This window comes from Anoplophora glabripennis, unplaced genomic scaffold (assembly GCF_000390285.2).
Source record: "Anoplophora glabripennis isolate ALB-LARVAE unplaced genomic scaffold, Agla_2.0 scaffold886, whole genome shotgun sequence".
Lineage (NCBI taxonomy): Eukaryota > Metazoa > Arthropoda > Insecta > Coleoptera > Cerambycidae > Anoplophora > Anoplophora glabripennis.
The window spans coordinates 58,421-72,580 of NW_019416999.1; the positions used below are offsets into that span (position 1 = coordinate 58,421).

Below are 14,160 nucleotides of genomic sequence, written 5' to 3' on the forward strand. Positions count from 1 at the left end.
TTAGGGATTGTAAGTTTAATGCTCTGTAAATGATAATACTTTTTTTTAGAAATTGGAATGACTGATTTATAGAGAGGTGGAAATGTTACACATTTAAGCTCAATATTTTTCGGCCTTGTTTGAAGTGGCTGAAACTCTTGATCAGAAAATCTGTCCGTCACAGTACTTTACAGCTCTAATATTAGTCACAATAGCTCTATCATTATTTATTCTTGTTGGCCGAATTGAAGCGTACTTTAAAAAATCTTTTTCCCCGTAGTTTTTTAAAAAACCATAATCCATGCTCCTTACCATGTATGAATTTCTAGATCGCGCTAGCTTAGTGATTTTTAAATAATCACTTGGCAAGTATATTTCCTTGTTCTTTAAAGCAGTTTCTATAGCACTGTGAACAGAATCACACTCCATTTGAGTGTGACCATTTTCTAAGAACTTCTGTGTAATAGAAATACCATGCTTCAAACAATCTACTCACTGCCAGAGAATGAATTGATATAAGTAAATTATAACTTTTATCACTAATTAATGAATTATAAACTTACCGTTTATATCACTAGTTTCTTCTTCTGAATCGTCAGTTTCAGCTTCATCGTCTGACTCTAGTTTTGGGTCAGTTGCTCTACATCAGAACTGGAATTGTTTTCACTAGAAAAATAATCTGAATCCTCATCCGAAGAGTTAGCAAATGGATGAACTTCAAACTCGGCATCATTTCAAAAATCACCTCAAGTACTGGAAGCACTATCGGTATTCGAGTTTCCTTGTTGAGTAACATCCTTTTGTAATACTTTCTCATTTGGCATCTCAGGTTTTATATTTTCCTCTACCTCAATTTCCGGTAAGGCACTAGGCTGGTCCAAGTCATTTTTATTTTTAGTTACAGCTACCGAACTACAAGGAACATAACCACAATCTATTTCTTGAATAACATTATCGTTATTTGGCATTTCTAAATACTCTTTGTGGGGAGTGCTTGTTAAAACCATTGCATATTGGGAGCCTTTCTTCTTGCGTTTGGGTATTTGTGGGGTCATTTTTGGTAATAGATATGTTCAATAGACACCTCCATCTGTGTTTCATTTTGTTTGGTAACATTTAAACTATCTGCAGTCAATTCTGCTTGTTGAGCTTGACGTGGATCAATATTCTCCAAATTGATGTCTACTGCATCCAAATTAAACCACTTTTCAAAATTTCAGAATTATTAAACTGACGTTCTTTGAAAATATGACGGTCTACATGCCATACTCCTCCCAAATTTAATTTTTTCGTTATCTGCTAGTTCTTCAAAATTTTCATTAATTTCGATGCAAATCCCCTTACATGCTTTGCTTGTTTCATTTTTATCTTTATATATAGCTAAAGTTTTGTCCTACAGGACAGGTCTGACTTCAACCAGTGATATATTCAATATGTACTTGTAGCGTACAAACATTCAACAAAGTACAAGTCTTTAAAAGTATAATTGACACGTCCTGTCATTTTCAATGAAGCCGGACGACTGAACCTGGCAAGCACCCGGCAAGTGTGAAAGCGTCAATACAAAACTACGCACTACTACCACTTCGATCGCCGATTACTGGTACACGGATGGACGAAAGAAAAAGACCCATGTTGTTAATAATGATATGGCACAATTGCAGAAAAACACCAAAAACAAGAAAATTTTGGATTCATCCACTACTAAGAAGTAGACAATTGATGGACGAATTTGTAACATTATTTCATGAGCTACCACAGGATAGCTCAAAATTTTCTAATTACTCTCGAATGTCTATTGGGAGTTTCGATGAATTATGTGCAGGATAATTTACAAAAAGAGGACACACATATGCGAAGGTGTATTCTTCCGGTGAAGATGATTGTGGTTACACTCAGGTAAGTAAAGAAAATACAAATTATTTTTTATAAACGATTGTACAAGGTGCATCATAATTTTAAGTTGCGGCATCCTGTGGTATACGAAATTGCGTTGGTGTACTATAATTAAACGGTACCAATGTTGTTTGCGGAGTTGTCTGTTGATTATATGAAAAAGGCCTAACAGGATATGATAGTGTTGGAATTATTTGTGGTCCAGCCTGTTCGGGATGTAAACAATCATTAGTCAGGTGCATATTGTTTGCTGGAATTGTATATATCTATATATATGGTCTTCAGTTAAATTGCTGATCTTAAAAACCGTATGATGGCGTTGGTGGTATTTCGAATGCCTGAATCATTCGCTCTTCAAACGGGCTCATTTTTTATTGGATCTTTGGTTCCGGTGGCATTCCTACCTCATCAACTTTACTTGTTTTTCGTTTTGGTGTTGACAGATTGGCAGTTTCTACCACTTCTTCGTTGACAGTCGTAATAGAGTTTAAACTATCCTCTTTGGCACTGCAACTTTTTTTGGTAGTGAACATATTTCCTCAGACGATTAGCAGCAGCACCAGAACGTAACATCTCATTACACTTTAGAAAACTGTCCTTTATTTTTGTCCACATCTTCGTAACATATTTACCTACAATCAAAACTGGTTTACAGTAATTATTTCATTCATTTATTATAGGTAGTCTTTTTATTTTGTTGTTCCTCTAGTTCATTTTTATATGGAGACTCAGTAATGACCGCCGTTTTCCTACGCCTTCTGATAGAACTTGCCCTAATTGTATGTGGAACTGCAGTACCTTGCTTTACTTTTTTCATTCTGTCCCGAAGAGTCGATTTGGGTACATTAAAAAACAAAGAAGCTTTTTAATAGCCCATCTGGCCACTAGAAAAAGGGCTTTCTCCATATCAACTTGGTTGCCTGAAACATGGATAAAGCCCATTTCCCAAGATTTGTTTTAAGTACATCTTGTATTTTGCACGACTTTCCGGTTGTGAGTTTTTTACCTTTAGTGCATAACTTATTGGCTTTCTCAAAGTTGGTGCCGCAAAGCTAACCCCAGGTCTAAATACACCTGTTTCCTTTAAAAATATGTATTCTTCTGCAAGCATAAATTATTTGAAGTCTACAGTTTCTTCGACAAGAATGTTATTATTTTCTTCAGAATTAACACTTTCGTGGTGCTCTGGTCAATTTCAGATGATAATTCATAATTTTTCTCATCTTCATTTTCCATCTCCACAATGATTACTTCGTTTTCTTCTCCCTCATCACTACATGATAAAGTATGATCTAAAAAAAACACTTATTTTATTCAAAATAGCCCGTATACCACTGTCTGGCCAAGTTTCTTATAAACAACTACAGTATAATTATAGTAAATAGGAATAAGGTAAAGATGCGTCTTTACACTAATGGAAGCACGATACGCAACATGTGATATGATGCATCTTGCATGGTACAGATCTTGTGCTGTACGTTTGCTGCATATCACATGGTGCATTGCAAGATTTTTTGAAATTAATTGATTTGTATGAAAACCGAAGAGCACAAAGAATTTATAGAGAGAAAAGAAATAATTTTGATACGTGGACAAATATTTTTCGATAATCTATAACGTTCTCGGAATTCACCTTTTGTTAGGCTTTAAATCAATGAAATGTGAGATGAGATATACAATCGAACATCTGGATATGTGTCATATATGGGGATATGGTTTTAGTGACATTAAGATTCTTGGCAGCTGGTTGTTTTTTAAAAGTTTCTATAGTGAATAAAGTTGGTTATTACAAGAGCCATTGTCGCTAAACATTTGAATTTTATCAAAATGCCATCAAGTATAGAGGAAATTAGTGCCGTTAGACAAGGTTACTTATGAAAGCTCGCTTTCCAAATTATATAGAAGCAATTGATGGTACACATACAAAAATACAAGCACCTAATGTAGAAGACCCTGAAGTGTTCCATTGCCGAAAAGGTTTCTGTACAAGCTGTGTGTTATGCGAGTTTAAAAATTCAGAATATTGTGTGCAGATGGCCTGATTGCGCACGTATCTACGTACTAGATTCAAAATTGCTGAATTCGGCGATAATGTGTTAATTGGAGACAGTAGATATGAAATAAGATTATTTAATTACACCACTCTAATTGACAATCCAGTAACACGCGCCGAACAGTCAGTCATTCAATGAATCCTTGATACGGACCAGAAATACAGTGGAAATGACATTTGGCGTTTGGAAGAGAAGGTTTCCTATTCTTTCATCTAGTATTTAGGCTAGATTATCGNCCGTATACCACTGTCTGGCCAAGTTTCTTATAAACAACTACAGTATAATTATAGTAAATAGGAATAAGGTAAAGATGCGTCTTTACACTAATGGAAGCACGATACGCAACATGTGATATGTTGCATGGTACAGATCTTGTTCTGTACGTTTGCTACATATCACATGGTGCATTGCAAGATTTTTTGGAATTAATTGATTTGTATGTAAACCGAAGAGCACAAAGAATTTATAGAGAGAAAAGGAATAATTTTGATTCGTGGACAAATATTTTTCGATAATCTATAACGTTCTCGGAATTCACCTTTTGTTAGGCTTTAAATCAATGAAATGTGAGACGAGATATACAATCGAACATCTGGATAGGTGTCATATTGTAATGAACCGGTATTAATTTCAAGTTTTATGCAAGGCCGTTGGCCAGTTATTTATTAATTAGTTAATTGGGTGAGAGCAATTAACCGCGAGTCGAGCCAAACCGTCCGTTTGCCCCACTTTGTCGAGGGCCGCGCGCATAATCCCACTACGACTCCTGCCTAGTCAAGAGGGGGGGGGGGGATTGAAGCTATAAAACCAACGATCCTGGACTAAAATCCTCAGTTCGCTGTCAGAACTCGAAGAGCTCCAGTTCCAACCAGAGGACCACCCCGAGGACCTGAACACCGACCAGAGACCGCCACCCGACCCAAGGAGTTAGCCGCCAGAAGCAACCGTCCGGAATAAGTAAGCAAATTGTATTTTCCTATTCTCACTTGTCCTGCTATGGTACAAGTCTGGCCGTTTTGAACTTTGGCAAGACAGTACGACCACGGCGTTATCGGCGTTGTGAGCCCTTTTACTGACACTGCTGGTTTGGCTAGGTCACCCACCGTCAGTAGAAGACGTGAAGTTGTCGAAGTGTACAGCAGCAGCGTTGTCGGCGAAGGTTTGGCTGGGCCACCCAGCGCCAGTAGAAGACGTTGTGTGTCGGCTGTGCAACGACGGATAGACCCTCGAAGTTTGCCTGGGCATCCCACCGCTTCTGGGAGAAATCTGTTGGCTGCCCCGCATTTGAACTCGCACCTCGTCCAGACTTTGCCTCTTGTTCACCAACAACATCATTTTCCTGATTACCATTTACTTATTTGTGCCTGATGTAAACCGCTTTGCTTGGCTTTTTCTACTGGCTGGTCGCATTTTCGCTTAATTTCCGTCGCTTTGCTAGAAACTGCCGCCGATATTTATTTGTAGAATTAGAGTAACCCGTAACTATTTTTCTGTTTCAGACAATTTATTTATTGATTATTTATTGCTCTAATTTATTATCTCTGATTTATTAACCTTATTTATTTTTCCCTTTCTAGCACCGACCGTAATTTAAAACCGAATATTATTCTGGCGTACCGTTTCTTAAAGTATTAGATCGTTTATTAAATAAACCAAACGCCCAAGACTCCGTTTTTCTACCGTACCGATTTTGTGTCCTGATCTTTGACTATGTGCTAATTTTGTATTTATTTACAGCACCGAAAAACCGCATCGGCATTTTAAATCCGTCGTAATAATAATTGCTCTAACCCATTTTATTTCATTCACACCGCTTGTAAATTAATTGTATATTCCTGGTTTTAGTTAGTGATAATAATTGTAATTAGAATCTATTTTACTTTTGTTTGTTTGTTTCCGTAGGCCTTATTAATAGAAAATAAATCTAGTAAATATAATTCCAGTTTGTATTCATTGTTAACGCCGACAAGTTTGATAAAATTCCGATCAGTAAAAAAGAGTCTTCTTATCTTTTTGTGACCTACACTGATAAGACCGTTTATTTTAAAAGTAAAATAACACTACACTCAGAGAACTATTTTGATTAAAAGTAAGAGAAATAACAGACCCCTGGAATTAAACTTTCTTCACTGCAGCTATCCCGAGTACTTACTCTAAACCGAGGGTAGGTTTCACGTGGANAAAACATTTATTTTATTCAAAATAGCCCGTATACCACTGTCTGGCCAAGTTTCTTATGAACAACTACAGTATAATTATAGTAAATAGGAATAAGGTAAAGATGCGTCTTTACACTAATGGAAGCACGATACGCAACATGTGATATGATGCATCTTGCATGGTACAGATCTTGTGCTGTACGTTTGCTGCATATCACATGGTGCATTGCAAGATTTTTTGAAATTAATTGATTTGTATGAAAACCGAAGAGCACAAAGAATTTATAGAGAGAAAAGAAATAATTTTGATACGTGGACAAGTATTTTTCGATAATCTATAACGTTCTCGGAATTCACCTTTTGTTAGGCTTTAAATCAATGAAATGTGAGATGAGATATACAATCGAACATCTGGATATGTGTCATATATGGGGATATGGTTTTAGTGACATTAAGATTCTTGGCAGCTGGTTGTTTTTTAAAAGTTTCTATAGTGAATAAAGTTGGTTATTACAAGAGCCATTGTCGCTAAACATTTGAATTTTATCAAAATGCCATCAAGTATAGAGGAAATTAGTGCCGTTAGACAAGGTTACTTATGAAAGCTCGCTTTCCAAATTATATAGAAGCAATTGATGGTACACATACAAAAATACAAGCACCTAATGTAGAAGACCCTGAAGTGTTACATTGCCGAAAAGGTTTCTGTACAAGCTGTGTGTTATGCGAGTTTAAAAGTTCAGAATATTGTGTGCAGATGGCCTGATTGCGCACGTATCTACGTACTAGATTCAAAATTGCTGAATTCGGCGATAATGTGTTAATTGGAGACAGTAGATATGAAATAAGATTATTTAATTACACCACTCTAATTGACAATCCAGTAACACGCGCCGAACAGTCAGTCATTCAATGAATCCTTGATACGGACCAGAAATACAGTGGAAATGACATTTGGCGTTTGGAAGAGAAGGTTTCCTATTCTTTCATCTAGTATTTAGGCTAGATTATCGAAAATTTGAAGCTATTTTTGTCGTTACTGCTGTTCTTCGCAACATAGCTATTGAGCAGAATGAACCTCTGTTTGACATGGATGAGGCCATAGAAATGAAAGTACATTTTACAACAAAGAGGATATTAAAAATGATAGAAGAATAGCTGGACAGAACAATACACGAAGTAAAATAATTGATTATTTTCAAACGTTATTGTACATACTTGGATATATTTTTTTGTTTTTAATTCAGAAATAAAAGTCGAACTATACCATAGCGCGGGGTTACATTGCACAAGGAGGGGGGGGGGGGAACTTTGCACGCCTAGCTATTTCCCTGGAATAATATTTTTTATTTGAATACAGGCGACTTTAGAGGCATCTCGGGCGCATACCCTTGTTTGTTAGATTATATAGGCGCCAAAGTGAAGTAAAGCCGACAGTTGTGGTAGTTATCCGTGTTCTAGAATAATAAAACTGATAAAAGATTGAAACAGTGACATACTAAAGTATGTACACAAAGTTTGCGCTTGTTTTATAGTCAAATATGACCAGTATTTCTATAGAGTGTTCTTTTGTATACCTTTAGCGAGAAATTCACTATGATCGAGATTGCCATTTCATTGGATTATCTAATATTGCTGGAGGCGTTTGTTCTAGGGGTATTTGCTCATGATGGTCGAAAGAAAAATAAAAAAAAAACGTTATGACTATTAATGACAGAAGTTAACAGCTAACAGCGTTTAACAATATTATATACTGCGCAGAACCAGACACAGGACTCGAGACAAAATTTTTAAGTTTTAAACATAATTACGACTAACATTTATAAATATCAACTAATCCTAACCTAACTACAACTGCCTATTAATTAATTTAACTTAAACGACGAAATCACTGTTGAGTCTCTATATAAAGTGTATAATAAAAATTGACTTTTGACTCAACTAATATTTAAATATGCAATTGTTTATGACCAACAGTTATATACCTGTATCTCCGAAATTCACTACTCACTAAACTGGGTATGATTAATTCAAAATAATATGTACACAGTGTAAAAGTTATTAGTAGTAATTAAATAAATAAAATTTAACTTGCGGTTTTCCATCTCATCTATGCTTCCTCTCGAAATAGGGAAGCATTGCCACAATTAGCACCAATTTTTCTGATCATATAATGTGGAAACTTGGGTTGAAACATAATTTCAAGTCCCCTCGAGCACGACTAACACGATTTTCTCACTCCTTGTCACCACCTCGTTTCATTTTGCTGCGCGCTTATCTTGGTTAAACTATTCTAACTTGTATATTATATTTAATAAAGAAATATATACAAGGCGTATTTTTGGAAATTGACAATCCGAAATTTAACGTAACACTTTCGGTTTTACCAATGCCCCAGCTCGGTGGAGCTGCTGGCCTAAATTTGCTGGTACAGCCATTTGACATTCTCTAAAGATAACATGAGGCCATCTAACGGTGGGTTACAACAGTTACTTTGCATTTAGCTTTTCTGACAACCATGCAAATAGAAGAGGCCATAACTGCGCCTCTGCCCTATTTTAATTTTTAAAATATTTTGTGGAGTTGAATGTTCATTGTACAAATTGTTTGATAAAATTTGATTTCTTTTATCAACAGCAAATCATGGTAATTATTTCTTATAGAATAAATGATAATATCTTGTCCTAAATATTCATTTAATCTTAACTTCAAATATTTAAGAGATGGAATCTCATCTGCAGTATATTGTTCAAGAATGTGTTTCAAAGAAAATTGACACTCGTATGAATGCTTTATCAGATAATGAATAACAAATTGTAAAGCTGAAATTTTTGTATCTTAAGTATTGCGACCTTTTGTATGACTGAACTTTATAAGTAATAAATTCTGGAAGACATTCCGCATGATAGTGAGCATTGTCCATCAAGTTATCTACGTTTTCTAATCGCAAAGAAATCGCTCTCAAATATTCATCTATTATATTTTTTTTGTATATTCTGTTGGAGTTCTGTTGTATTTACATTTTGTACTTTGCTGAATCTATATTTGTGCTTGTTTTATTGAGCAATGCACTTATCAGCCGTATCTTTGCCACAAAAAAAAAAACAGCGGCTGTTGAAATTAAACCAGGTTGCTTCACCCGTTGATTAGCGTTTTCTGGTTTTCGTTGCACTTGCGTGTTCTGATGCTTCTTGAATATTTGATTCGCGCAAATACATAACGTTGCAACTCTTGTGTATTTTTAATGTTGAACATTTTTGTAAACGCAAATGCTTTCTATCATTTCTGCGCATGCTAACAGCAACCAATTTGGCAATAGCACGCTTTTTTACGGTCGAAACACATTCTCCTGATGGTAAAATCTCTTCGTCGCAGTGAATGCAAACTTCATCTTCAACGTCTATTATTGATATTCACAAAATATATTTACTAAAATTACGTACTCTTTCTGTAGATGTAACCACAATTCTGTAAGAACGGTTACGATTTCACAACGGTTACACTCACTTTTATTTTCGAGTTGCTTTAACTTGTAGGGCTTCGAAACGAATGACGCTGTATGCTCTGACTAAGGACGCTACCAACTCCAAAGTCTGTCAGCTGTTTATCCCCTCTAGGATATTTCCTGCCGAATTTGTACCTACTACCCAGTCATAAAACGTTGGTCCGCCCCTTTGACTTGCAAGTAAAATTGAAGTACACAAAAAGATCTAGTTAACATTTTACAAATATCAGGTAAATATGTGTTGTAAAATTCGAAAAATATATTTTTTGTAAATTTCAGGTTGAAAGAATGTTAATTCCATTAATACGTTCGTTGTCAATTTCGGAAAACAATTTTTTTGTAAATTTCGTGTTGAAAGAATGTTAATTTCGTTAATACAATAACTTCAATACTCATGAATTTTCGCGCTAGTCCAAATTAAAAAAAAGAATCTCGATACGTTCATGATTAACCGAGATATGGCTCCATCAATTTGAAGCCGCTCGTCAGTTTTCTGTGGGCAACCAGGCGCGCAGGCGCATGCGCCGCTTCGCTCTACCCATGGAACGCATCGTCGCTATCTTCTTTTTTGCAATTAAATAGTTGAATTCATCTTAATGTTAATGTAGGACATGAAAATATAGCTCTTAATGTACAGTCTCCAAATTTCGGCTCTTAATATTAATAAATTAACGTACAGTAGTGGCTCTTGATTCTCGGGATCGATTTAATGTGCTCTTTAATAATTGCCTTCCTATTATTTATATCAATTGGAACGTGATTAGTGTGCTTCCTCCTGAGTTCTTTGTTAATAATTTCATTAGTTTTCTGTGATTCCTGCTTTTCTGTTACTATTCTCAACGTTCTAGTTGTTGTACCTAATGCAGATATAAAAAACTTTTTGCAAACATGAATTCTTTTTCATGTAAATTGGTCTGCGGGTTTCCAAAATTGAATACATTTATATTTCGGTAAACGTCAGTCGATCAGTTTGCAACAAAATCTCTAGATTTTCCAGGATACTCCTTAATACATTTTGGTAATCTAAATTTATCTGTACTTTTAAATCAACAAATTTTAGGCTTGTTTTGGTTCTGTCAGCTGACCAGTCAGTCCTAAAACAGTTCAAAATAGTTACCCAAGTGTATTGTCAGTATGTCTTGGCTTAGATGTTCTTATGAATGGAATGATCAACTAATTTGAACCGTCTTAGAACCGTACTCTGTCGGAACCAAAACAAAACTATTATCGTACGGGGAAAGAAATTTTTTGCATCACGAGTGACTATGATTTTTACTTTGCTGCGTCTTCATTACTGACTGTTTTCAGAGATTGCAGATATAAAAAACTTTTTGCAAACATGAATTCTTTTTCATGTAAATTGGTCTGCGGGTTTCCAAAATTGAATATATTTATATTTTGGTAAACGTCAGTCGATCAGTTTGCAACAAAATCTCTAAATTTTCCAGGATACTCCTTAATACATTTTGGTGATCTAAATTTATCTGTACTTTTAAAACAAATTTTAGGCTTGTTTTGGTTCTGTCAGCGGACAGTCAGTCCTAAAACAGTTCAAAATAGTTACCCAAGTGTATTGTCAGTATGTCTTGGCTTAGATGTTCTTATGAATGGAATGGTCAACTAATTTGAACCGTCCTAGAACCGTACTCTGTCGGAACCAAAACAAAACTATTATCGTACGGGGAAAGAAATTTTTTGCATCACGAGTGACTACGATTTTTACTTTGCTGCGTCTTCATTACTGACTGTTTTCAGAGATTGGTAACATTGTCCACTATTTCTAAGCTGTTTTTCTATATTATTTTTCCAGTATTTAGATTGCATTTTATTTTTCTACCCCTTTTGTTAGCAGGAGAATTTTCTTTGTCTCTAAATTCATTTTATCTTATCTTGAAGTAATAACAATAAAATAAATCACTTTAAAATCTAAAAATCATTTATCTTAGTTCTTGTACTATTACTAATTTTTGTTATTTTAGACACTTTAGAGTTAATTAAAATTTACGGAAACTGTCCAAATTTATTTGTGATTTTCGAGAGGGGGCGCCACAAATCATATATTCCATGTCTACATGTATATCATTATTCGAAAAATACATAAATCATATTCTCAACGTACCTTTGAGACCTATAATTCGTGATGATACCACGTCATATGCTGACGTCGGGTATTTGGCCAACTCAATGGAGAAGGGAGTGGTTCTAGATATTATAGGGCGCCAGACAATTTTCAATAGCCAGATAAATCCTCTAATTAGTGGAAGTCAACTACCGAAATCAGTCAAAAGGACGTTGACTACAAATAAAATAAAACAAATATAACCCTAGATATATTCATATATTTACATTTATCATCATAGAACAATGGGCGCAATTAGTTGGAATATATTATTTATGAATCACCTGTAAATTATTAATTGATTAAGTCAACAGGATGTAACGCCGTACACAATACCAGAGATTAGGGGATATAGCAACAAATAATAAATAATAAGCAAGCCAGGGATAAGCAGTAAGCTCGAAATCGCAACGCTTGAGTTCAGGCACATGCGCAGAGTACAGATAAGCGAGAGTAAGAAGTAAACCGTAAGCGAGTACCCTAGTTTCCGGAAGCGGCGTGCAATCTGCTGATGATAAATCGTAACAACTAAGGCAATAGCACTATACTATCAGCAGCATTAATAAATAATCGAATATAAGTAACTTAGATTAACGAAATGGCCAGCAAACTAATATACAAAAACTTGCGTGTTAATATCCTTGGATAGTGCAAGAAACTATTTCGAAGCAAAGAGCAAAATCAGGTTAGTGGTAGAGTTGTTGGACGCTCCACCTCCAAGACGTGGGCACGTTCAAATTGAAGATGGCAACGGGAAGCACAGCTTCCAGGAAATCCCAGCACCGAACAAGTATGGTCCCAATAAAAACCCTAATGGAAAATTAAAAAAGAACATTAATTTCTATGGAACTATGGCGGAATACATATGATATATATGGTCACAACGTGACGTATTATTTGAACAAATTAATTTACCTAAATTTTTAGTAATAAAAATAAACTGACAACGTCGTATGCCATTGCCTATATGGGTAAATTTTATTACAGCTACAAAAGTATAGAGCTTATTACAAAAGGCTAAATGTAAAACAAAAGAGAAATAACTATAATAAAAATAATTACCCATAACTAAAGGGTTCTTTATAAAACTAGCCGCTTGTAGGCTATATGAGTATGAGGACAGACGAATACGGACCTTATGGTACCTAATGATAAGGAAACAATTCTTACAATTTGCAATTTGAACTGAACTATTACTAAATATTATTGAATTACCGGTAAAAATGTACAATAACTAATGACTAATGCCTACCTCAATTCGTTTTCCTGGGGATACGATTTTCACACGGCGTGTCAGTGATCCTTCATAAGAAGTCAGAATAAGGGGTTTACACCAAAAATACTATAATCCACAGCACTATCTACCCCTATATTCTTGATAAATGGCCACAAAAATTGCTCCTAGTTAAAGATGATTTCAGAAATCAAAGATTTTTTACTGGCCACCAATTCACACACACACTCCAAAAAATCTAACCTTCTCCTGTCTTTCCACCCAGAAAGCGCGCGTAAAAAAAACTGGAAACTAATCATAGTATGATTGGACAATAGCTCTGCCAATTACTGTCAAGCATGTCGGAAATAATTGAAAATATTGGTTTTTCCTGATACAACAATGCAACGGAGGCCTATAATACTATATTCGAAGTGTAAATTAAGTAACTAAAATGAGACGATGTCATAATCGGGAGTTTTCAACTTAGAAATGCTATGCACAATCGGGCAATACTGTACCACGCAGACTCAAATTGACTTAATTTAAGTCGATCAATAATCACAAAAGACGAAGGAGACATGGCGAGATGTCAAATTTGAAATAAAATAAACAAACAAGAAACAATGCCCAGTGGACTACATGAATTTTAAATTTAAGAAGCCTGTAAGAGATACACTTTAAGGTGAGCTACGTTAGTTAATTGTTAGATACGTAAATAATCTCTAAACCATATCACGAAATGAATTAGATTATACAAAACTTATATTTATAAACTATTATTTTAATCTTTATTTCAGGGTCCCAGCATTTTTGCGTTTCGAGATGCCACTTGCCGCCTACAAAAACTCCAAGGAACGATAAACACTCCTGTCTACTGTTATAAAAAGGGTACGTTTTTCAAAATGTTATTTATTTTATTAATAAAATTACTTTTTAGCTAGGAATGCAAAGCGAATCTGTTCAAGGAAAATCCAATTGGTGGACTGTACGAATATCCTTTTCCTTTTAACATAAAAGATAAAATCTTATCTATACAGTGTGATGTTAATTTTAGAATGAAAATACAAATTTTAAATAGATAGAGATGTTTAAAGAAATAGCAAATAAAACCTTATAAATAATGGGTGTTTCAGTTTTCAGAATACGATACATGCCCTCGTTTAAGGTAAAAATTAAACGTTACACCTTCTTGGTTTATGCATTTTATAACATCTCACAAAATATATATTTTT

At 34.9% G+C, this 14,160-nt stretch overlaps 1 long non-coding RNA gene across 1 annotated transcript; it reads left to right on the forward strand.

The window, feature by feature from the left end:
* Positions 1-13,499: 13,499 nt before the first annotated feature.
* LOC108912076 lies at positions 13,500-13,784 on the forward strand. Its single transcript, XR_001964525.2, has 2 exons — positions 13,500-13,610; positions 13,726-13,784. It is a non-coding gene; the product is annotated as an uncharacterized LOC108912076 (long non-coding RNA).
* The last annotated feature ends 376 nt before the right edge of the window (positions 13,785-14,160 follow it).